Below are 25,865 nucleotides of genomic sequence, written 5' to 3'. Positions count from 1 at the left end.
ATATGACCAAATTGTATTAGTCATTATTTTACTTAGCATTTTTAAAACAATAATCTTAAGTAAATTTGTTCTGTATGTTGAGTATTTTAATGCTTAAAAAATTTAAATTCAATTGATTTTTTTAACTTTTATTTAATGAATATAAATTTCCAAAGTACAGTTTATGGATTACAATGGCTCCTCCCCCCCATAACTTCCCTCCCACCCGCAACCCTCCCCTTTCCCTCTCCCTCCCCCCTTCCATTCACTTCAAGATTCATTTTCAGTTCTCTTTATATACAGAAGATCAGTTTAGCATAATTGATTTTTAAAAAAAATCACTATGACTTGTAGATACAAGTCTATGAACATAATGAAATTCCCCTCCTCTGCTCCTCCCTTCCTCCTTCTCACCTTCCTTCAGACCTTCTTGGAGCTGTCTATTAGATAGTGCTTGTGGAGTAAATACGAATTACGCATTTATTGGTTTAGATACAAGTTTCAGCTTATCTGCCTCTGCACCAGCTTCCTGCTAATGTTCCAGGGAAGTCAGTGGATGATCGTCTAAATACTTGTACCCCTGCCATTCACATGGGAGACCAGGGTAGTGTTCCTAGGATCTGGCTTCAGCCTGGCCAAGTTTGCTGCTGCAAGCATTTGGGAAATGAACCATCATGATGGGACATCTGTCTCTCCTTTTATCCCTGTCTTGGGTATATATGTGTCTTCCTCTCTCTTTTTCTGTGGTACTGTCATTCAAATAATTAAATACATCTTAAAAAATTAAAGAAGTGAAAAATCTCATTCCTCCCTTACTGCCTGCCTCACTGCCTCCTTCCCTCTTTTCCTGCCTCCCTTCCTTCTTTCCTTGGAAAACTTTCTAAACTAGTGCGTACTTTATATTTATTACACATATTAAATTGGAGTAGCTACATTTCAAGTGTTCTGTAGTCACTTGTCAATAGTTAAGCTATACTATGTTAAAGCTTGGCTAATTGTGGATATTGGTCGATGTGATATTTCATTTCTGAACCCATTCACATTACTGAATTTATTCAATCTTATTTATAACTATGGACATGTGCCTTCAGAGGTTCAGAGTCTCTGCATGACCTCAATATGAACTCCCTGATCCATATGTTTTATTACTTAATCTATAGATCAGCAAAAGACTGGCACACATTGCTGATCTTGATGGATGCTGTGGATTATTTTCACATTTCATTAAGTATTGCAGATATAATTCAGCACTTGGAAAGTGGATGTAGATTTAATGACTTTTTCAATTAAAAGCATTTATTTTCAGTAAAGCTGTTTATTTTTTATTGTTTACCACAAAAACTATCAGAGGACACGACCTAATAGGGTCTTTCTAGGACTTGCAATTCTGTAAAAGGACATGGAGCACATTTACTGTGATTAACACCATTCATCTGAATACATACAACTTTCTTCGATGATTGTGTCTAGTGATTCATAATTCAGATAAGATCTACATGTCAACATCTCACTAACATCTTGAGAAGTTTTTCTTCTTTTCTGTACACAGAAATAAGTTGTATAAATCAGGAATAATTAATTCTAAGAAATCATTTGGCTGAATTCACTAAAACAATTTCTGAAACTGTATTTTGTCAGAATTTTTTTGTTTTATTATCCCATTTTAAATTTTTTTATTTTAATTTCAATTAATTTTTGACAGTTCCATTGTGATTTATAGAACATAATGATAATAACTTCTTCCATTCTCCCTTTATTTTATTTTTTAGTTTTTTTAAATAACATATTAAAATTATATTATAGTTGAAGGCTTATTACTTCAACAAATAAGAAGTTTAACAGGCAAAAAGCAAAAAGACACTAGTTAAGTGGAAATATAGACAATGGATATAATAATATCTGAATAGAACCATTTCACCTATATACAGTAAATGTTAAAGTAATTAAAAATCATTAAATCTATAGTAGTATAACATTCCTAACCATTAGTTTTACAAAGTTATAAAACAAAAACTAACAAAACTATATTTTCAGCAATACTGATAAACATAAACATTTCTTTTTTTCCCTCATTTTTTTTTTTAATTTTAGCTGCCACATATAAGGGAGAACACATAGCATTTGTCTTTCTGGGTCCAGCTTATTTCACTCAAGGGAATGTCCTCCAGTTACACCTATTTGGCTGCAAGTGGTAGAAATTTCTTTTTTATGGCTGAATAACATTCCATTGGGTATATGTACCAAACTTTCTTTATCCTTTCATCTGATGATGAACACCTGGGTTGATTCCAAATTTAGGCTGTTGTGAACAGTACTGCTATAAATATAGGGGTGCAGGTATCTCTTTCATACATTGTGTTCAAGCCTTTGGGGTATATACCCAGTGATGGGTTCACTGGATCATATGGCAAGTCTATTTCTAGTTTTTAAAGAAATCTCCACACTGGTTTCCACAGTGGCTGCACTAATTTACATTCCTAGTAATGATGCATAAGTGTTCCACTTTGTCCACATCCTAGCCAGCATTTGTTACACTTTGTGTTTTAGATTTTAGTCATTCTGAAAAGGATGAGGAGATATCTCATTATGGTTTTGATTTGCATTGTCCTGATGGCTAGTGATGTTGGCATTTTTGCATATATTTGTTGGCTATTTGTGTTTCTTCTTTTGAGAACAATTTATTGAAGTCCTTTGCCCATTTCTGAGCTGGATTAATTGTGTTTTTGTTGTTGAGTTTTTAAGTTGCAGATATATTAATGATGTTAATCCTTTTCCACATAGGTGGTTTGCAGATTTTTTTTCCCATTTTTTTTGGATGTCTCTTTACTCTAATAATCATCTCCTTTGCTGTACAAAAGCGTCTGTGTTTGATTTAGTCCCATTTGTTTAGTTTTGCTTTTGTTGTCTGTGCTTTGGTGATCTTGTCTAACAAGTCTTCCCCTACCCCAGTGTTTGGGGGGTTTCCCCTATGTTTTCTTCTAGCAGCTTCACAATCTCAGGTCTTCAGTTTATGTATTTAATTCACCTTTTTCCCCCCAGAAACCTTTTATTTATAGAATACCAACTTCTTGCATTTCATATGTTAGGAACATAGTGATTCTTCCCATCATACCTGCCCTCCCATCCACATTCCCACCCCTCTTCCTCCTCCCTCTTCTGTTCCCCATTCTTATTTTTTACTTAGATCTATTTTCAATTAAATTCATGCGCATCTGATTAACTCTATACTAGGTAAAGTGTTCAACAAATATTATGAAAAAAAAAAAAGGAACTCTTCCTCAACAGTTGAGACAAGGGCTGTTCAAAGTCATTGCATCTGAAATTGTCAATTTCACTTCTATAGATGACCTTTTAGGTACTCTATTAGTTATCACAGATTATTTAGAAATTACTGTATTTATCCTTTTGGACTGCCATATTTTACTAAATATGATGTTTTCCAATATCATGTATTTTGTGCAAATGACAAGATTTCATTGTTTTTACTGTTGTGTAGTATTCAATGATATACATATCACATAACTTCTTTATCCAGTTTTCAGCTGACAAACATTTGAGTTAATTCCATATTTTAGCTTTTGTGAATTGAGCTTCAATAAACAGGGAGTAGAGATAACTCTTTCATATGCTTATTTTGGTTTGTATAAATTCCCAGTACTGGGATGGCTGGGTCATATGTTCGGTTTATATTCAGAATTCTAAGGTATCTCCATATTGTCTTTCATAGTGGCTGTACCAGTTTACATTGCCACCGACAGAGCATTAGGGTATCTTTTTCCCCACAGCCTCGAAAACATTTGTTGCTTGTTGATTTCTGCATGAAAACCATTCTAATGTGAGTGGGTGAAACCACATTGTGGTTTTGATGTGCATTTCCATAATGGTTAGTGATCATGAGCATTTTGATTGATCATTGGCTATTTTGATTTCCTCTTTTGAAAAATGCTTGCTTATGTCCTTTGCTGATTTCTTAACTGGGTTTTGTTGTTGTTGTTGTTGAGTTTTTAATCCCTTTATATATTCTGGCTCTCAATCCTTTATCAGTAACATAGTTTGCATATAAATAATCTCATTCTGTCCATTGCCTCTTCACTTTGTTGAGTGTTTCATATGCAGTGCAGAAACTTCTGAATTAGATATAACCCCATTTGTGAGTGTTGGCTTTGATGCCTGTACTTCTGGGGTCTTTTCCAAGAATTCTGCCTATGCCAATGTCTTGCAGGGTTTTCCCAATGTTCTCTAAAAATTTGATGAGTCATAGATTTATGATTTTTGAGTGGATTTTTGTGTAAGATATAAGGTAGACGACTTGCTTTATGATTCTGCATGTGGAGATTCAGGTTTCCCAAAGTCATTTGTTGAATAGACAGTCCTTGCTCCAGGGATTGATTTTAGCTCCTTTGTAAAAAATGAGTTGGTTATAGATGAGTCGGTTGCTTTTTGGATTTTGTTGTCTGTCTCATTGGTCTATACATCTGTTTTTGTGCCAGTACCGGGCTGTTTATATGATAACTGCCTTGTAGTATGCCTTAAAATCTGGTATTGTGATGCTTCCAGCTTTGTTTTTGTTGTATAAGATTGCTTTAGCTATTTGGGGTCCACTGTGTTTCCATGTGAATTTCAGCATAATTTTTTCTATGAGAAGAATATCCTTGGTATTTTGATTGGTATCTCATTGAATCTGTAAATTGCTTTGGGTACTATGGACATTTTGATCATGTTTTTTCTTCCAATCCATGAGCATGGAAAATTTTTCCATATTTGGTGCCTTCTTTTATTTCTTTCTTTAATGTTTTGTAATCTAATTGTAGAGATCTTTGACATCCTTGGTTAAATTTATTCCAAGGTATTTGATATTTTTTGTAGCAATTGTGAATGGGATTGATCTTAGAAGTTATTTCTCAGCCATGGCATTGTCTGTATACAAAGATTACTGGTTTTTGCCTGTTGATTTTATATCCTGCTACTTTTCCAAACTCTTCTATGAGTTCCAATAGTTTCTTAGTGGAGTCTTTTGGATCCCATATATATATATATACACACATGATATACACACATTATATATAACATATATAAATATATACACATTATATATTATATATATAAAATTATATATAAAATCATTTTATCTGAAAATAATGATAGTTTGACTTCCTGATTCCCAATTTGTATTGCTCTGATTTCTTTTTCTTGCCTAATGGCTCTGGCTAAAACTTTCATTAATATAGTGAATAACAGTGGTGAGAATGGGCATCCTTATCTGGTTTTGGATCTCAGTGGGAAAGCTTCCAACTTTTCTCCAGCAATAGGAGGCTGCCCATGTGTTTGTCATAAATTACCTTGATTGTGTTGAGGAATGTTTTTTCCACATTCAATTTGCTTATAGTTTTCATCATGAAAGGATGTTATATTTTATCAAATGCTTTCTCTTCATCTATTAGGATAATCACATGGTTTTTGTTCTTCAATTTGTTAATGAATCACATTGATTTGCAAATGTTGAACCATCCCTGAATACCAGGGATAAATCCCACTTGGTCTGGGTGATGTGTTGTGGATTCTATTGGCTAGTAATCTGTTGAGCATTTCTATGTCTAAGTTCATTAGGGAAATTGGTCTGTAGTTCCCTTTATCTTTTGTATCTTTTTCAGGTTTAGGAATTAAGGAGATGCTGGCTTCATAGAAGGAGTTTAGGAGGATTCTCTCCCTTTCTATTGTTTTGAACAGCTTGAGAAGAACTGGAGTTAGTTCTTCTTTAAATGTCTGGTAAAATTCAGAAGGCAAGCCATACAGTCCTAGCCTTTTATGCCCTCAGATATAGAAGAAAACAAAGATGTCCACTTTCACAACTCTACTAGACGTTTTAGCAAGAACAATTAAGGCAGAGAAATAAATAAAAGGCATCAAAACTGGAAAAAAGGAAGTCAAATTATCTGTATTTGACATGATGTTAAACATGGAAAAACCTAAAAAAACTCCACCAAAAAGCTGCTAGAATTAATAAACCAATTCAGCAGAGTACAAGGTTACAAAATAAACATACACAAAAAGTAGCTTTCTTGTATGCAAATTATGAACTTATAGAAAGATAAATCACGAAAGAAATCCCATTTCCAATAGCTACAAAAATCAAATGCTAAGACATTAACAAAAGAACTGAATGATTACTACAATAAAAATTATGAAACATTGATGAATCATCAAGAACACTCAAAAAATGGAAAGATGTTTCTTGATCATGCATAGAAGAATAAATATGATCAGAATGTCTAGACTACTGTAAAGCAATTCACAGATTTAGTGGAATCCCTATCAAAATACCAATGGTCTTTTTTTAAAAAGTTATGAAAAAAATCCTGAAATTCATATGGAAGCATGAAAGACCCCAAATAGCCAAAGTGATCTTGAGCCAGAAAAAACAAGCTAGAGGCATAAGATACCTGATTTCAAAACATTGTACAAAGCTATACCATTATATGTTCTTACATCAACTATAATATTGTATATTATATACATATTTTAATGACAATATATCAACATTAAATCAGAAAATTATGCATAATTACATTTTCATAACTTTATTTTACGCATATTTTCAATAACAGGATATAACTGATAATTGGTACTTATTTATAAATATACATTCTAATTTTAATTTTAAAACATGTTGTCTTATCCATCCTACTGTTACATATTTTTAAATCATAATTGACAATGTTTCAATTTTCTACATGTTCTTTATATTTTTAGCTTCTTCATTAGTTTCTCTTTGTTCTTTTATTAGAATTTGCATGTCCAATTGCTAGTAAATTAAGACTAATTTCTCATTTTTATAGATTTGATAGTATTAACTTTTACTGATATATTTCATGGAGTATCTGCCCTTCTTTTTTGCCTTAAGACCACATTTTACAATTTCCTGGGGTGCCTGAACATATTATTTGCTTATATGTTTAAAAATTTAATATGTCTCACTAATTTTTATGTTGTTTAATTGAATATTGGATTTAAATTTCTTAGGTCCTCTTTTACTTTTTATCTATTTAATACTTTATAAATAACAGCATGGAAGTAATATTACAAAATATTTTGTTTTATAAAGTTAGACTTTTGATTTGTAAAACATTCTGATATATATTGTGAGAATCTTTCATTAGATTTTCTTGGGGACCAAACCATTATACTTTTCTTCCTGTCTATAGCTTTTGCTTTTCATAAATATTTAAACACTTTTGGGTTCTAATTTAATATTTTCTAGGTTCTTGTTTCTTTTTTTGGCCTTTGCTTGCATAAAATTTGCAATATGTTTAGATTTTCTTAAATATAATTTATTTTTTATTTTTCACTTATATATAAAGAGCCTAGGGTGATTACTGATGCCATAAACAAGAGTGTCAATTTGTTAAGTCAACAACAGGAGTCACTGTGCACTTACTCCTCATGTAGGATCTCTGTCCTTAGTGTGCTGTACATTGAAATTTAATGCTATAACTAGTACTCAAACAGTATTTTTCACTTTATGTTTCTGTGTGGGTGCAAACTATTGAAATCTTTACTTAATATATGCTAAACTGATCTTCTGTATATAAAGAGAATCGAAAATGAATCTTGATGTGAATGGGAGAGGGAGTGGGAAAGAGGAGGGTTGCAGGTGGGAGGGAAGTTATGGGGGGAAGCCATTGTAATCCATATTCTGTACTTTGGAAATTTATATTCATTTTTCTATATCTTAGCTATTGTGTACTAAGCTGTATACATTGAGTGCAGATAACTCTCTATATGTTGATTACATTTCCTTTGGGTAAATGTGGAATGGTGGGATTGTTTGGTTGATCAATTTTCATCTCCAAACTCTATTCCGTAATGTTTGTACTAATTTAAATTTCACAAACAATGTATTAGGATAACTATTTCTTCACATTCCCTCCAGCCTTTGTTATATGTTAAGTATTTTTCTTTTAGCATTTTATTTTCTTCAGTTATTCAGAGACATATTTGTTTATTTGAAACCTTAAACCATTTATAATTTTTAAGTTAATAAAGTTAGCTCTTAATTCATTTTTTGTATAATACTTGTTTATGATTTCCTATGACAGTATATGTCTAATTTTATTATGGTTATTTACTAATTGATATTTATTAATTAATTTAGTTTAATAGTTTGTTTTATTTATGGTTAATTAATATTATTTAATAATGAGGTTTAGAGATAAAACATCTTTTTTATTTTTCTGTTTGTTCTACCTAGAATAAATAAAATGTGTCACTAGTTATTTTTATTTAAGATTTTATTTATTTATTTGTCAGGTAGAGTTACAGACAGTGAGAGAGAGAGACAGAGAGAAAGGTCTTCCTTCCATTGGTTCACTCCCCAAATGGCTGCAAGGGCCGGAGCTGCGCCGATCCAAAGCCAGGAGCCAGGTGCTTCCTCCTGGTCTCCCAAGTGGGTGTGGGGGCTCAAGGATCTGGGCCATCCTCTACTGCTTTCCCAGGCCATAGCAGAGAGCTGGATTGGAAGAGGAATAACCGGGAGTAGAACCTGGCACCTATATGGGATGCCGGCGCTGTAGGCGGAGTATTAACCTAGTGTGCCATGGCACCAGCCCCATCATTAGTTTCTGAAATGAAACTTTATTATCCCATTTTAGTTAAATTTAGAAAGCCAGTGATTGTAAATGTTTCTCATTCTTTAATAATCACATACGATTTTCTTTTCTCATATCTTCAAGATAAAGATCAGTTTATAAAGTAATTTGGTAATTTCGTATTTAATTTCCTATTTAATTGTATTTAAGTATACAATCCTTCCAATACTATTTAAAGAATTTTATAGTAAAGTGTGCATATGTGCATGTTTGTGTATCTGTGTATCTGTAAATGTATGAGAAGAATTCAAAAAGTTAATGGAAAAATGTACATTATTAAAAAAAATTCTGCATGGTTTTAAAGGGAATTACACCAAAATAAGTTGTTTTTTAAGTCTATTTTTCATGAAATTTGTGAAGTACTCTTATATGCTTATTTTCATGTAACATTTTATATACACTTATTATTAATTTGTGCTTAGATTTTAATTTTATTTATTATTAATGCTGTAGCCATTTATTTGAAAGGTAGAGTAACAGAGAGAGAGGGATGGAAGGAGAGTTTTCTTTTTCTTTTTTATTTTATGACAGGAAGAGTGGACAGTGAGATAGAGAGAGACAGAGAGAAAGGTCTTCCTTTGCCGTTGGTTCACCCTCCAATGGCCGCCGTGGCTGGTGCGCTGCGGCCTGCGCACCACGCTGATCCGATGGCAGGAGCCAGGTACTTATCCTGGTCTCTCATGGGGTGCAGGGCCCAAGTACTTGGACCATCCTCCACTGCACTCCCTGGCCACAGCAGAGAGCTGGCCTGCAAGAGGGGCAACCGGGACAGAATCCGGCGCCCCGACTGGGACTAGAACCCGGTGTGCCGGCGCTGCAAGGCAGAGGATTAGCCTAGTGAGCTGTGGCGCCGGCCGGAAGAAGAGTTTTCAACAGCTGTTTCATTCCCCAAATGGTCACTACAGACAGGGCTAGTGCAAGCCTAAACTGGGAGCCAGGAACTTCATCTATGCCTCCCACGTGGCATTAATCCTGGTAATTATCAATTTACCTCTGAGACCCATTAGCAGAAACTGGATCAGAAATGGAAGTAGTAGAACTTGAAACAGCCCTCCAAATGGGATGCAGAAGTCTCAAGCAGCCGCTTAACTTTCTGAGTTTAACTTGCCTGCCCCACTGCCTACTTATTTTCACTGCAAATCTAGTTGACGGTGTTTTTCACTCTGGTCATTTGTTATTCATTCTTTTTACCTCTTTCTTATAATTGCTTTATTTAGATCTTTCTTTGGCGTGTTACCATTTGAGACAGATAGATGATAAATAATAGATATGTGGGTAGACAGATGATTGATAGGTGATAGATAGATGATAGAACACTTTTTTATTTATTATGTGTTTCTGAATTTCCCATTTATTTTCTTTCTTCATTTACAACGTTTTCCTTTTATGCCTTCTTTTGCAGTATTGAATTTCTTTTACAATGTGGTTTTGTTTGAAAGATTTGGGTTTTCATTCTTAGTATGTGTTTAGAGAATGCTCTTGGAAATGCAATATACATCAGTGCTACAGGAAAAACTACTTATAGACAATGCACTATTTCATATAAGATTCAAGTATGAATACTTTTCACTTATTTATTTATTAATTATTCTTGACCTCTACCATCTATTACATTACTGTTGATGTCTACATTTCATGTATATACTTTATTTATGCACACAGAACTGCGTTACACCAAGATTTGATTTTCCAAATTTAAAACATACTGTAATAAAAAGTTTTACACAGAAAGAAAGGTAGAATTTTATAAATACCAAGATACTTATTTAATGATAATCATTATAATTAATAAAACTTTATTATAGACTGTCATTTTTAAGTCATGGGCCACTATAGCAAAGTATTCCAATATAGTTAGCTTTTCCCCTGTATGTATTAATAAATTATTAAACTATTTTAATTCACATAATGATCAAAAATATAAAATAGGTTACAAAATAATACATTAGAGGACAGAGAAAGTAACTGAAAATATTTTCTTAATACAATGACATATTCAAAACTATAGTTGAGAAACTATATGCAAATTCCTAGAAAACCTAAATACAGAACTACCATTACATCTGTTAATATGACTTCTGGATATTTACATGAAAGATTTGAAATTAGTTTGTCAAAAAATGTCTGCATGCCCATGTTAATTGCAACCCTATTCGCAGTTGTCAAGCTGTGACATCAACATAAGTCTCCTTCAACAAATAACTGGATAATTTCTCCTTTAGAAAAGAAATTGTCATTTATGAAGAAATGGATAGATTTGGAGTACATTCTACTACCCTCAATAAGCCCAACACAGAAAGACACATGCCACATGTTCTTACTTACAAGTGGAATCTAAAATAATTGAACTCATGGAAGCAGAGAGTAGAATGGTGGGTGTCAGAAACTGCATGTTGGGAGGAACTAAGAGATGCTAATCAAAGGACACAAAGCCTCATTTAGACAGAAAGAATGTTTGATTGTTTTGATATCCCTTTCATGATGTGATGAATATACTGCTCATTTCAATATCTCTTGGACAGCATATCTCAAATGTGCTCATCAGTGAAAATAGCAAATTTTAGAGGTGATAGATAGATTCATTGAATGGATTTGGACATTTCACAATGAGTTCAAAATTCATACATCACCTCGTATTCCATAAATGTGTATAACTACATTTTTCCATATAACACAATTTTTAAAAAAGAAAATTTGCATCAGTAATAATGTATAAGATCCACTGATTTTAACATAAACAGGGATACGAAATTAAAGACAGTATATGGACTGGAGTGTAAAAAAGTAGAAATTGGGAAATGTCATGGTAAGTCTGCATTAAATCTATACAGTAGCATTATCATTTTTATGAGGCTAAAGCAAATCTTAATCATTACATGTAGAATCTTTATAAAACAACAATAGAGTGGATTAAGACAGAAAATGGAATATTAGCTATGATTATCAGATTACAGTTTAAGTGAAAGCAAATAATGATGATGGCATTTTGTTAAAAACAGGAAGCAGAATAAAGGCCTAACATTTTAAGCTTTACAATTTTATTCTCTGTTCATATCTCACACCATTTAATGTAGCCATTACAAATGATTGAGGTTTATTTAACAATATCTTTTTTTTTTTAAAAAAAGATTTAGTTATTTGAGAGGTAGAATTACAAACAGTGAGAGGAAGAGACAGAGAAAAGTCTTCCTTCTGTTGGTTCACTCTCCAAATGGCCTCAATGGCAGGAGCTTTGCTGATCCAAAGCCAGGAGCCAGGTGCTTCTTCCCAGTTTCCCATGCAGGTTCAGGGGCCAAAGCACTTGGGCCATGTTCTGTTGCTTTCCCAGGCCATAGCAGAGAGCTGGATTGGAGGAGGAGCAGCCGGGACTAAAACCAGCATCCATGTGGGATGCTGGTGCTGCAGGCTGAGGATTAACCTAGTGAGCCATGGAGCTGGCCCCTTAACAATATCTTGCCTTTTAATTCCTCACTCTCTTTTAGTTAAAACTCTTTTTAGTGCTAACAAGATAATAGATTAATATCTGTAGTCTTTCAATATTAATGTTAATGAAATCATTATAGAACATTTAATTATAATATCAGTTCATACTTGCTGTGTTCCATTATTCTGTGTAGGTCTTTAACAATAATGATATAGTCTTTTATTATTCTAATTGATGAAAATGAAGTGTAATCAGATAATTAGCAAAACCTTAAGCCAAATAATCATTCATTTTGTCCTTTGGGAAAAATATACCAAAGTGAGCCAGCGCTGTGGCTCAACAGGCTAATCCTCCGCCTTACAGTGCCGGCACAGCGGGTTCTAGTCCCGGTCGGGGCACCGGATTCTGTCCCGGTTGCCCCTCTTGCAGGCCAGCTCTCTGCTGTGGCCAGGGAGTGCAGTGGAGGATGGCCCAAGTGCTTGGGCCCTGCACCCCATGGGAGACCAGGAGAAGTACCTGGCTCCTACCATCAGATCAGCATGGTGCGCCGGCCGCGGCAGCCATTGGAGGGTGAACCAAAGGCAAAGGAAGACCTTTCTCTCTGTCTCTCTCTCTCGCTGTCCACTCTGCCTGTCAAAAAATAAAATAAAATAGATAAATAAATAAATAATTTAAAAAATATACCAAAGTAGCATATCAAATATTACATTTAAAAATATATCATTGTCCAGTGTAGATGTCTTAGAATATAAGTAAACATGAAATATATGTTCTATATTCATACATTTTCTATTTACTATATTGTAATATATATATATATTTAACATATATATTTTACTATTTACTAACATTTCTATTTACTATTGCAGGTAACATTTCATTATTTAAAAATTAACATGTCAGATTTAATCTTCACCTGCTTTTTCTGTCTTTAGTGTTTACATATACACAGCTTTAGGCATTAAGATTTTCCTTTCTGAACTTAATAACGACATACTTATATACTTTAATATTAATTGCTTTCTTATTTTCTGATTCCCATTATCAGAGATCGAATGTGAGCATCATAGCCTACATCTACTGTTGACTACATAACTATTTTTGAGATAGGTTATAAATGTTCAGTTATTCTGCCAATATTTGAGCCTTCTTGAATGAAATATGTCTTCCAGTAATCCCCTAAAAATATTTCAACTAAGAACATGTCTAACAACTGCAGGAACTTTCCCAGAATCACAGCAGACTTTAACCTTAATGTGAGTTGAAATAGGGACTTGATATTATGGAACATATTTAAAGTATATTGACATCCTGTGCAATGTCAATCTGAATTCATATTTTGGCAGGATTTATGGTATAATCACTGAGATAATTTTAAATTGCACTACGAATATGTTAGTGAATATTTTATCCTGTAAATTAAAACACTATTCAGAATCTGTCTTTAAACATATTGCCTCTTTCCTCTGCCTAAGATTTAACATCTCATCTTGTCTTCTGGCATCAGGTTTGTGTTCTCTATAACTGCAAAACTGGAGTATTATAATCTAGGATATACACCCACAGATGGTACTGACGCATCCACCAATTAGCGGTCTTTTGCTTCTAAGTTAACAGGAGGAACAGATATTGCTTCTAATTCATTTTACTGCTCCTTCTTTCCTTCCTTTTTTCTTCCCTTTCTTCCTCCCTTCATCTTTCCCCTCTCCTTTCCTTTCTTTTTTTTATTTTTGGCAATACGCACTGTTAGTATTTATATCTATTTTTAATTCATTCTTCCTTCCATAAATGAGTATAAAAATTTAAACTATATAAATAATATATATAATATATAAATATACTTTGTAATGAACATGCTTACTTTTATCTCCACAAGAAATATTCTTTTGCTTATTACACTTAGTGCATTGCAAAAATTTGTTATAATTGCTGAATCTAAGTATGTTATTTCAATATTACTTGCTCAAAACAGAATCAATTTTATATTAATAGTTAAGTTAAAAAATTATTTTGTTTCATAACATACTCAAGATTTTAGTTTTCTAACTTCAGGAAGAAATGCAAATATCCTACTTTAAATAGAAAGTAAATCCACTCAATTTGTTACTGAGGATTGAATTTGAACAGGACACAAAGATCACATATTTTGGAAATTTCCTAATCTTCTCAGTTTTTAGTATTTCCATAGACACCTCATGATACCTCTGCCCCCCCCCCAAAAAAAGCTAAAATCCCCCATTTGAATTAGGCATTAAATATTATTTGTGTGGAAAATAAAAGATGTCACTGTGCTTCTCCAAAACTTTAAATTCATCATGATGTTCCTGTGAGTATCCTCCGGTGTTTCAGGAACCCGCAGCACACAATTAATGAACAACAAATATATTCTCCCTGTGTTTTTTCATATAGGTGGAGCAGCAAGTATATGCTTGGCACGTTTATGCACAAATTAAAAACAGCAGAGCTTAGTAGAAATTAAAATATTGTTCAACACATATATAACACTTTGGGAGAATAAGGTATGCTTAGAAAATAGATTTCCTATGTGCAAGCCAATGAAATTTATGTTATGTCCATAAATAAAATCATTCTGACAAGCTCATGTAAGGCTCTTAAAAATGCAGTGTACCATTAAATTAAATAGTGCATGCAGCATATTTTAAATACCTATGTTTTTTCACTCAATTTAAGCTTTTCATTCAATATTTTATGCAACATATTCATATCATGATGATATAAACCTTGAGCTGTGTCCATCATTTGTGTGATCTACTTTTGTTATTTTACAGAGTACAGATTTCTGCTTTCTAATCCATATTCAGATATTCATTTCCAAATATTGCCAAGATTTTTCCAGTCACAGTTCTCTTGTTTTGAACTGATCTTATTTAACCTTTGTATAAACACTAGACATTATTTTTAAAACCATTTACTTAGGAAAATAGATAGGCCTCCTTGGATATTTACACTTCCCTATTTGCACTCATTTTGCACTTTTATTATTTCTTTGTAGTAAGAATTTCTAAATTGAATAAGGCATCCTCTTAATAACTTACTGCCAATTTTTTATTAAACTTAGTTTTATGCTTGATATATTCTCATTTGTTTGTCATCAACCATCTCTGATTGGTGGAGGGACTGCTGGTTTACTGCTTTTGACTTTTATTTTACCAGTTTCTTTCTTGCAGCAGTCCCAAGACTTCCAATGAGAAACACAAAAAAGTACAAGGTTAATGAAGTTGCACAATATGCTCAAAGTATCATTAGAACATCTTAATGTTAGTAGAGTATAAGGCCAGGTACCTTATTTTTTCCTAGATTTCCCAAAACTATATTGCTCTGGGCCAAAATCTCCCTATGTCATTGTCATAAGGGTAGGATGCAAAAGTTTGAGTATTTAGTCTATGAAATCCATATTAGCTCTAATATTGCCTAATTGTATTATTTGAGATTTGAGGAACACTTGTAGCAGTGCATAGTAGTAAACTGGTGATGTTACAAGTCTATAACAACTGTGAGCGATAAGGAGGATGATTTCATTTGTTCTTAATAATTGTAGTCTTATATTTTTATCTATTTAGAAACATTGCTGTGAGCCCATTAACGTGGACCAGAAAATTATTTATTACCCAAAATCTTCTTAGAGATGTGTAGTATCTCTCATTGCAATTATTTACATAGGCCACTATTTCAGTTTATTTATTTTTAATTTGCTTATTTATTTACTTTTTAATAAAATACCACTTGTTCTTTCTTACATGTGGGAGCTAAGATTAAATATATATATATTTATATATATTTATATAATATATACACTAATATATATTAAATATATATTATAAATATATAAATGCCTGTGTCTGTCAATTTTAGCTTAAATATAGTGTCTTTACATTTTCTCTTAAATATTTGTCAGACTTACAGGAATTATCACTACTGTAATTTTAATGATTTTGTCATCATTTTAAAATTTACCTTATAGGAGTAAAGTTGAACATATTTTGATTTAACTATTATTAATAGCCCTTGCCTATTTTCCTGCCGGACTACAGTCTTTTTACTTTTTATTTGTTGAATTCTGTTTAGTAGAGCCATTAATCATTTGACCATAATGTAAATAAAATGCTATTTCAAAATAATACATGCATTTTTTTAAAAAAATCTACTTTTTAGTGTAATATTCCAATGTAAATATCTCTAGCAATAGTGCTATCTGCTATGAAAAGGATATCACCTGGAAGGTCTTAGCTATGAAAGCTCCAGCCATTTATTCCTAACTGAATAAATTCAGATATTGTTGGACTGTTGTGTCCAAGTGTTTGTCTACAAAACATGTAGACTGAATGGTATATATATTTCTTAAACTGTGAATTACCTTTATAGGAATTTTGCACCACAATAAGACAAACTTATTTGACTCATTTGGACATAAAGCACAAAAACTTATTTGATATTCTTTGAAAGCACTTCATTTCTTATGAACCCTTTAAGCCAACAATCAAAAATGATTTAGCATCCATTATTGTCAGGACAAAGATGTGGATTATGAAATTCTACTTTTTTGTTATTTTTATTCTTAGTGCTAGATATGCTCAATAAATATAAATTTATAACATGTTTTATGACATTTCATTTTGCTGAAATTTCTTTCCTTTTTCAAAGCTCTTATTGCACTTAAGCAACAGTTTTCCAACCTAAAACAGAAATCATAATAGTATTCAATCCTAAACATTTCAGCTTAAAATCTTTAGAATGCCCATACTGCATGAATCACACAGTCTGTTTCTATTCTCCAAAAGAGTCTTATGTTCAGAATATCAAGGAATTAATGTTCTAAATTTCAAATAGGCATAACTGTCATATACTAAAACTACTATTGTCCTCTATTCAGTTCATTAGCGACCGTGTGAATGCAGGTGTATATCTGTGTGTTTGTCTGTGTTTGCCCCTAAGTATTTTAATTCAGACATTACTTTTATGCTATTTAATGGAAATGCTGATATGAAAATTCATATATATTTAACTAGAAGACATATTTTAAATGTAATTTTCTCTTTCACTTGTCTCTGTTTTTTAATCTCTCTCTCTTACAGTGTTCTGTTATGCAAGAAGTTGGACTGTAATTCATAGTTGAAAATAAAAGGATAGTTCTGATACCCAAGGCCAGCTGTAATATAAGGCCTTAGTGCCACACTAAGGCTTCAAGTATATTGTCCAGAGCATTGAAAGAGAAGAATTGGGGCAAACACATGAAATATGTTAAACTTGTGTGCTAAATTTGGAACAAATAAAGTGTCAGGAGGGTTTAATACTTTGGATTTTTAAAACATGCCCCTGAAGACTGCTATCCCTGCACTGGATACAAAAATGGGGAAGATACATGGAAATTGAAGTCAAGAGAATGAACAACTTACATAGGATATTTGTTGGCCCAAAATTCAAACGTAAGGTAGTTTTTTGTTCATGTTGTTATATGTAGGTTTTTTATTTACCATCATGTCTAAGATACAATTTTGGACCAATGGTTAGGTTATTGATATATGCATAATTGAAATAGTTTTTTAAAATCATAAGAAATGATATATTGAGAAGGATGTAGGAATAGGGTAATAAATCATTCAAGTTAGTATATTCAATCATGTTGCTGTGGAGCTATCTACTGAAGTTAAGAGTGATTTTTCAGTTGCAAAAGAATGGCATCAAAAATAATTTTTATTCAAAGTTTATTGCAATGTTATAGAGAGATTGAACTCGATTCCCCAGAAACAAAAGTCTAGAATATTTTTAAACTGTGACATTAGCTAGTGAAAAAGTACCAGAGGACATGAGGAGTCAGGTTGTTCAATGTGTTAGGCCATGCATGTTTACTAATTGCCCTTTATTAGCTCCTATACTCCAGAGACATTGGCAGATGGGGTGCCATCTCCTGAGATAATCATGTTTCACTGTGATGCTCCTTGCTTCAGAGAAAGACATTTCTGGGGAGGAGGTTTGTAACTCAAAAAGTCAGAGAAACTATTTGCAATTTTAAATTTTCTAATGTAAATTTTCTGAGAAAAGGGAGATCAGGGGCCTATACTCAGGAAGAAGAAGCCTGATGGAAGTGTTGTCAAAGTGAAGAGAGTGTCAAGGAACTCTGGTTAAAATGTAGATAAAACACCGAAAGAACTTCCCTAGCAGATATAGATAATTGATTCTAATACACAATCCAATAGGCTCTATGCGGTTTGTGGGCCTCCATGACATAAATTTTATATATGAGCATTATGTTAGCTAACTTGATCAAAGTTAGTGGTAAGTAGGATTTTTTTTCTTTAATTTTAATCTAATTTTTAAAAATATCTATTTATTTATTTGAAAGTCACACAGTGAGAGAGAGAGAGAAAAAGAGAGAGAGAGCAAGAGAGAGAGAGTTTCCACCTGATGCCTCACACTCCAGACAGTGGCAATGGCCAGGACTAAGCCAGGTTGAAGCCAGGAGCAAAAAGCCTCATCCAGATCTCCCACATGGGTGACAGGGGCCCAAACATTTGAGTCTGATTTTCCCAGGCTATTAGCAGGGAGTTGGATAGGAAGCAGAAGAGCTTGGGCATGAACTGGCACCTGTATTGGATGCCAGTGTTGCAGGTGACAGCTTTACCTGCTATCCCACATCACCAGTCCCTGTAAGTGGAATTTGATGCATGCATAAGTACTTCTGTTTAATTCTGCCTTACATGAAGTTGTACCAAGCAACCCATTTCTGGAATTTGCAAAATACAATTGCATTTTCTGTTTCATATTCATCCAACTGTCAGCTGAGTGAAGACATTTTTGTTAAAGCTTTGTGGCAAGCATTTTAAACTGAAATTAACAATTCTAGAGAATTTCCAAATAATGAAAAAAGCCATAAAAAGCTTAAGAAATGTTATCTTTGAGCAACTTATGTCTCTATGTCAAGGGCAGTTCATTTAATAAAATTACCTACATTTTACATTTTTCTATTAAAAAGAATATGTTAGTCTCCAAACTCTTGTTTTAAGTCATTAAATTCTAAAGGGCAGGATGTAAATATTTTTAAGATTTTTATGGAGCACTTTGAAACTAGCATTGGGTCATGAATCACCAGCCATAATTATGGGTTAGTCCTCTACTTAGGTGAAATTGATGTACAAGTATAAAGTCAATAGGACTGAGCAGGTAATAGATTATTGTACCAATAGATTATTGTACCTTGGAAACAGTTTTATTCTCAGAATTGAAGTCAAAATTGCTTGTCAGTGTTTAAACATTTGTGTGGGGAAATTAGGCACATGAGGCAATTCAAAGATGGCGCCCAAAGGAAGTAAGGTGGGTGGAACCCAAGTTGTTTACCACCAAAGCTAATTGGCCACGCAACATCAGGGGAAGTGACGACAACTGATAACAAGTGTATAGACATATGGCTAGTCCTATAAAAAATCGCCCCGTAAAATGACCTTTAAGTGATTGGTTAGTCCTTATGCCCTGCCCCAATGACTCTGCAGTTTTGTGCTTTAAAAGGCTTTGCTATGCACGCACTAAAAGAGTTCTTACCTGACTTGACTCCCTGCTGTGTCTGATTGTCTCTGGGATCATACGGGTGGACTAAGACCCTGCACATTTGAATTTATGAAAGACAGCAGCATGATACTTTAAATATAGAGAGGATAATTAATTTTGAAATATGTTCTTAAGGAATGTCATTGTGAAATATATATATTTTTTTCTTACATAAATAAACATGTGGTCAATAATAATTTTTTCAGGGAAAAAATCTTAAGAGGTAGCAAACTGTACTTTATTTTTATGCAAAAAAATGGGAAATTATCTCAGAAGATTTTATTCCTAAAAGGTCAAAAAGTGTTACCAGGCAAATATTAACCAGTAAAGATACTGAAATTCTAATAACACACGCACACACACACATATATGCACACAAACATTAAACTCTAAAGGTAAAACTTCTTTCTATTTTCCTAAGTTGAGCATCTCTTCTCTGCAACTGAGCATGCAACTGCTTACAAATTTCTTGAAAGAAGTTTGTACAGAAGTTTCTCCTTAGGATGCTTTGTACAGTTGCTTGGACATTTCAGGTTTTCACTGACTTGTTTGACACACACATGCATACATGTACACATATATTTGTAAATACAAACATGCACATGATAGGTCTTCCATAAGTTCATGAAAAATATATATTATGAAGAAACTTCACATGAATCTGAAAATCCTTGTGCAAAAATGAACATCATCGAATTATGTTATTTTCATGAAAATCTTTAATTACTTTGATATATATCTTTTTGAAACATAAAGGTACATAAATGACTTGCGGTTCTGATAAACATGTTATATTTTCTCCTGTCTGGTGTCAGCTTGGTTGTTTACAGTAGAAATGTATAGGTCACACATCTTTCTTCTCCAGACAGGGATGAGAATGACCATGGTGTCTATGATCCTAGGCTCCACGGATCCTTTTTTTTTTTTTTTTTTAATCCTCTCTGTTATAACTTTACCAAAGAGAGTTCTGTGCCACTATCATCTAAAATATATCATTATATGCTAGGTATGTAATCTACAAATGACTGTAGAATGAGAGAAGTTTATGGGGATGTTGAAAAGCAAGGTATGTTCAAAGAGCAGAGGGAGGAGTTGGGGATTCCTGTTAGAAAATATTGCCTGTAGAACAGACAAAAAAAAACTACTAAGAGGGATAATGTATTAAGTTGTTCATTAACAGTCAGGGCTATGCTGATCAAGTCACCGTTTCCCATAGTGTCCATTTCACTTCAGGAGGTTTCCTTTTTGGTGTTCAGTCAGTTGTCACTGATCAGGGAGAACATATGGTATTTGTCCCTTTGGGATTGGCTTATTTCACTCAGCATGATGTGTTCCAGAATCCTCCATTTTGTTGCAAATGTCTGTTCTACTTAATATGACTGGTTTAATTCTGTAATTAATACACAGTTATTCTTAAGTGTTGAAAATTAACTGAAATGTGATCCCTGTTAAACATAAGAGTGGGAATAAGAGAGAGAAGAGATGTATAATTTGGGACATGCTCAAGCTGACTTGCCCCAAATGGTAGAGTTAGAAACATACCAGGGGATTCCAATTCAATCCCATCAAGGTGGCATGTACCAATGCCATCTCACTATTCCAAGTGATCAATTTCAGTTCACAATTGATCATAATGAAAGGACTAAGAGTCAAAGGGAGCACATAAACAAGTCTAGTACCTGCTAACACTAACCGATAGAATAAATAAAGGGGAGAGTGATCCAACATGGGAAGTGAGATACTCAGCAGACTCATAGAATGGCAGATGTCCTAAATAGCACTCTGGCCTCAGAATCAGCCCTAAAGGCATTCCGATCTGGCTGAAAAGCCCATGAGAGTATTTCAGGCATGGAAAGCCAAGACACTCTGGCAAAAGATCTCTGTGAGTGAGATCCCAGTGGAAAGAACAGGTCTTCAAAGAAGGAGGTACCTTTCTCTGAAGGGAGGAGAGAACCTCCACTTTGACTATGACCTTGTCTAAACAAGATAAGAATTGGAGAACTCAGAGGGCTTCCATAGCCTTAGAAACTCATGACTGGAGCATAGGGAGATTACTGATGCCATAGACAGGAGTGTCAATTGGTAAAGTCAACAACAGGAGTCACTGTGCACTTACTCCTCATGTAGGATCTCTGTCCTTAATGTGCTGTGCATTGAGATTTAATGCTATAACGAGTACTCAAACAATATATTTCACTTTGTGTTTCTATGGGGGTGCAAACTGTTGAAATCTTTACTTAATGTATACTAAACTGATCCTCTGTAAAAAAAAAAAAAAGACAATAGGTCTGATCTGATTTCATCATCATTTAAAAAAAATCATCTATTATTTTTCACTTTATGTTTCTGTGTGGGAGCAAACTGTTGAAATACTTACTTAATGTATACTAAGCTGATCTTCTGTATATTAAGATAATCGAAAATGAATCTTGATGTGAATGGAAGGGGAGAGGGAGTGGGAAAGGGGAGGGTTGTGGGTGGGAGGGACGGTATGTGGGGGAAGCCATTGTAAACCATAAATCGTAATTTGGAAATTTATATTCATTAAATAAAAGTTAAAAAGAAAAAAAAGAGAACTAGCACCAAAATCAAAAAAAAAAAAAAAAGAAAATATTGCCTGTGCATTTGGGTCTATGTGTGGGCGATCTTCAATTCTTTGCGTTTTCCATTCTGGATTTAAAGGCAAGCTATGAAGTGATTACAAACTATTATTGTGTTAATTTGATTTCTCTAGTTTTGGTAGCAAGGTATTGATTTGGCTAGAAATGATTTTTTAGTCAAATTCACGCTACCACAGTTTTTTTTTTTTTTTTTTTTTTTTTTTTTTTTTTTTTTTCAGCTAGAGTTAAACAGAGAGAAAGACAGAGAGAGAGAGAAAGGTCTTCCTTCCATTGGTTCACTCCCCAAATGGCTGCTGTGGCCGGCACACAGTGCCAATCCAAAGCCAGGAGCCAGGTGCTTCCTCCTGGTCTCCCATGCGGGTTCAGGGCCCAAGCACTTGGGCCATCCTCCACTGCACTCCTGGGCCACAGCAGAGAGCTGGACTGGAAGAGGAGCAACCGGGACAAAATCCAATGCCCTGACCAGGACTAGAACCTGGGGTGCCGGCGCCATACGGGGAGGATTAGCCTAGTGAGCCGCAGCACCTGCACTACCAAAGTTCTTGTAATGAAGTTTCTCCCCAGATGGTAGTAATTAGTTATAAACCTTAGAATTTTCATCAGAGTATTTATTTAAATGTTCTATGTTGAAATATTCAGATTAAAAAATCCTATCTTCACTTAGCTTTTTGCATATCTTAAAAGCCTACTTATATGTCATAATTGATGGCAAATATATTTACGAGTAGAACTTTTTTATTTTCTTATAGGATTTAGTGTTATGGAAGAAAACTTGGATTTACTTGTGAAATCCTCCTAATTATTATTAGAAATATAAAATAACATGTATTTTTAATTATAATACTTCAAATGCTGTGTCAATTTTCAAATTTGTACATTAATATATATTGCTGCATATTTGTCTCACCCTTCATATTTTCCAGTGTGATGGGGTATGAATGTCCTTTCTTATAAGAAACTTCAGGTGGCATAATCATGAAATAGCGTTCATAATCAGGAAATAATATTCAGAAACATTCAGAGAATAAAGGAAATAATACTGATAGAGATGAATATTTACATATTGGAGTAATGTAAAGATGAATAGAACAAAACACCATCCTTAAAGAACTCATGCAGAGTGTGCCTGATATCTGCAGTAGTAGAGATACAAATAAAGCATGATAAATGCATATTCAGGGCACAGTATATAGGGGTATATATTGGAGTAAGTCTTAGGGGATGAATAGAAGTTTTTCAACACAGAAAATAGTTCAGCCAAGGGAATTTCTAGCAGGAAAAATAATATTTGCAATGATCTGAATGTTCAAAACTCTTGCCACACTTAAGAATAATTATCCATAATGTGGATCATAGGGTGTCTGATGGAATTTAACCTACAAAACTGGATTCCATCCAAACTGAGAAACGGCTTATCAGATGGTCTGGAAAATTTTACATTTTTGGTGTGAGCAATAGGGAGTTGTTGAACAATATGTATATATTTCTTTCTTTCTTTTTTTTTTTTTTTTTTTTTTTTTTGTGACAGGCAGAATTAGTCAGAGAGAGACAGAGATAAAAGTCTTCCTTCCATTGGTTCACACCTCAAATGGCCGCTATGGCCAGCACTGTGCCAATCTGAAGCCAGGAGCCAAGTACTTCCCCCTGGTCTCCCATGTGGGTGCAGGGCCCAAGCACTTGGGCGATCCTCCACTGCCTTCCTGGGCCACAGCAGAGAGCTGGACTAGAAGAGGAGCAACCGGGATAGAATCCAGCGCCCTGATCAGGACTAGATCCCGGAGTGCCAGCACCGCAAGCAGAGGATTAGCCTAGTGAGCTGCAGTGCCGTCCAATATGTATATATTTCATTTTTTGCAGCTGCACAGAAATGTTTAGATTAGAGATGGATACTACTACCAATAGGGAAATCATTATTACAGTAATCTAGATGAGAAACAATTACAAGTTGTACTAAGAGAAAAAGGTACCCTAATCAACTCTTGTTGGAAATGTAACCTTGTATAGCCATTGTGAAAGACAGTATGGAGATACCTCAAAAAGCTGAAAATATATGACCCATCCTACTTGTGGGATGAAATCAGCATATGAAAGAGTTATCTGTGCCCCCATGTTTATTCAGCTCAATTCACAATAGATAAGATATGGAGTCAACCTAAATGTCCATCTTCTGATGACTGGTTAAAGAAATCTTTGCATATTTACACCACAATTATGATATATATAAAGAGAATATGGAATACTACTCAACCATATAAAATGAAATCCTATTTTTTGCAAGAAAATGGATGCAAATGGAAACCATCATATTTGGTGAAATAAGCCATTCCCCAAAAAGCAAATAGCATATGTTTTCGCTGATCCATGGTAACTAATAGAGTATCAAAAAATATATGTGAATGAAATCGACATTTTGAGATTCAATGATTGTCTACGGCCCCTTTCTCTATTGTTGAGGAACAGTTTTATATTTCTTGTTATTATGTGTTGAATTATTAAGGTTAAGGGTTAAGCTTGTGAGTATAAAATAAACTGAGAATGAATGATTGAAAATTAAAGGAAAGGAAGGAAGTGGGAAGGTGGGTGTATCCGTGGAGGGAGAGTAGAGTGGGAAGTATAACTATGCCCTAGAGCTGTATATATGAAATACATGAAACGTGTACACATTAAAAAGAAGTTTAGAAAAAAAAAAAACACCACAAACTCATGGCTGTAGAAAACTGGCAAACATATATGTGTATTAGCATTATTTATAGCTGCCAAAAGTAAAAAAAATGCCCTTCAATTGGTGAATTACTAATGATGAATAAACATACATACGAAAACAGAAATAGGGTACAATGCTGAGAGTTACAAAATAGTCCTAAAAAGTCAGTATTCAAGCCTGTTGTACAAATACAAGGTAGCTATAATAGGCTTAACTCCCAATTTATTGCATCCATGTAGAGACTGGGTCAACAATTGGGAGCTTTTTGTCTTTCTCTCTTGAACATTCAACCTCTGACTTTCTCTTTCTCTCCCTTTTTCTCTCTCTGACTCTGACTCTCAAAAAAAATATGAAAGGTGATTTTTTTTTAACTGGGTTGGCCCAATATGATCACAGATTTCCTTATAAGAGGGAACACAGAGGATCAGGGTTTAAAAAGGAGATATGCTGACATACCCAGAGGCTGAAGGGATGCGCTGTGCAACACGGAATGAAAATGGTCTGTACAATCTGAAAAATGGAATAAAGCAGATTTTCTCATGAAGCCTCCATGAGAAAGACCATGGCTTGGAACTTATGGTCTCCAGAACTTTAAGGAGTAAGTATATTCATAGATAATTTTTGCAGTAATAATATGACCCTCTAAGTTACTCTAACCAGCAAGTGATAAATTTGGAATTTGAAACAAAATCTGTTAACACAATTTTTGCTTCTCTCTGTCAAGCTCTCAATTTGTTTACATTTAAAATTAGTTGATATTATGCCATTATTTATGGTCCATATTGCCTGAAAAAATGCATGATTCTGATTATAAAGCTGACTATATACAACTAGATGATTGTCAATGAACAAAGTTTGTGAACTGGTTTGTAGTTAATAAGTAACCTTAGTTCTAAGTAATGACTTGAAAATGCTTAAAGCACATTATTTTA

The sequence above is a fragment of the Oryctolagus cuniculus genome, chromosome 6 (genome assembly GCF_964237555.1).
Source record: "Oryctolagus cuniculus chromosome 6, mOryCun1.1, whole genome shotgun sequence".
In the NCBI taxonomy this organism is placed as follows: Eukaryota; Metazoa; Chordata; class Mammalia; order Lagomorpha; family Leporidae; genus Oryctolagus; species Oryctolagus cuniculus.
This window is presented reverse-complemented; position numbering follows the sequence as displayed.